This window comes from Nanorana parkeri, unplaced genomic scaffold (assembly GCF_000935625.1).
Source record: "Nanorana parkeri isolate BGI_ZX_2015 unplaced genomic scaffold, ASM93562v1 scaffold784, whole genome shotgun sequence".
NCBI lineage: Eukaryota > Metazoa > Chordata > Amphibia > Anura > Dicroglossidae > Nanorana > Nanorana parkeri.
Genome location: NW_017307052.1, coordinates 231,984 through 233,561, shown reverse-complemented (window position 1 = coordinate 233,561; position 1,578 = coordinate 231,984). Strand labels below are relative to the sequence as shown.

General features: G+C 44.9%; 1 protein-coding gene across 1 annotated transcript in view; it reads right to left on the bottom strand.

Moving 5' to 3' along the window:
* Positions 1-1,578, bottom strand: part of LOC108793789 (transcription factor HES-7-like) — an 18,623-nt gene that overhangs the window by 16,552 nt on the left and 493 nt on the right. The window lies entirely within an intron of this gene.

Genomic DNA, 1,578 nt, shown 5'->3' with positions numbered 1-1,578 from the left:
GCATGGTCATCTGAGTGCACAAATCCACTCTGCACATTCTGCATTATAAGTGTATGTATGTGTGTGTGTGTGAAAAACAATTGCATCCTGCACACCTCAAATAATAAGCAATAAAAGGAGAAGAAATGTGGGTGCTGAAGCCCCAAAAAAGGTGAACTGCCCACTATCATTTCCAATTTCCACCAAAATCTGATAGTTCACTGAGATGCACAGCCCAGGGGGAGCGGAATCACATACTGGTTTGTACAGCATTTTGAAGAGATCTCCAAAACGAAAAAAAAAGTAGAAGAAATGGGGGTGCAAAGTTCTACCAAAATTGGGCAAGAAAGCAGACTTTCTTCTGCTGCTGCAGCCACCAATGTGTGCAAACATCTACAATGCAGGAGGTGCACATGGAAGACATTGAGAGATTCAACTAAACTAGAGATGGTAGAAGGACCTCAGCTGGGTTAAAAAGGAATCCTGCACACCTCAAGTAATAAGCAATAAAAGGAGAAGAAATTGGGGTGCTAAAGTCCAAATAAGGGGAAATGCCCACTATCATTTCAAAAGTTCCACCAAATTTGATACTTCACTGAAATGTGGAGTCCGGGGGGCTGAATCACACAACAGTTTGTAGAACTTTTAGAGAGATCTCCTTGCCTGGGTTCCCATGTCCTCCTCAAGAAGACTCCTGTCTCCTTCTGGAGGGATCTCCTTCCCTGAGTTCCCACATGCCCTCCTCATGGACACTCATGTCTCCTGCTGTAGTCACCAATGTGGTACTGGTAAAGTCTCAGCAGGGTCATCTGGGTTATAATTGTAGGTGGGATGGTAATAAAAGAGTAAGTGCTAAACTAGAGATGGTAGAAGGACCACAGTTGGGTTAAAAAGGGAATCCTGCACACCTCAAATAATAAGCAATAAAAAAGGAGAAGAAAAATTGGGGTGCTGAAGCCCCAAATAAGGGCAGCTGCCCAGTATAATTGTAAAAGTTCCATCAAAATCTGATACTTCACTGTGGAGTCCGGGGGGCTGTATCACACAACGGTTTGAAGAACTTCTAGAGAGATCTCCTTGCCTGAGTTCCCATGTCCTCCTCATGAAGACTTCACATCTCCTTCTGGAGAGATCTCCTTTCCCGAGTTCCCAAATCCTCCTCATGAAGACTCACGTCTCCTTCTGGAGAGATCTCCTTGCCCGAGTTCCCATGTCCTCCTCATGAAGACTCACGTCTCCTTCGGGAGAGATCTCCTTGCCCGAGTTCCCATGTCCTCCTCATGAAGACTCACGTCTCCTTCTGGAGAGATCTCCTTGCCCGAGTTCCCATGTTCTCCTCATGAAGACTCACGTCTTCTTCTGGAGAGATCTCCTTGCCCGAATTCCTATGTCCTCCTCATGGACACTCATGTCTCCTGCTGTAGTCACCAATGTGTACAGACATTTACAATGCAGGAGGTGCTCATGGGAACCCAGAGAGACATGAGAAGACATTAGGAGATTCAACTCTCTATCTTCCTCTCATCTATTTTTTCGAATAAACATGGAAACAGAAATCATTCCAATTGTCTCTCTCCAATCTTCAAATAACGAGAACTG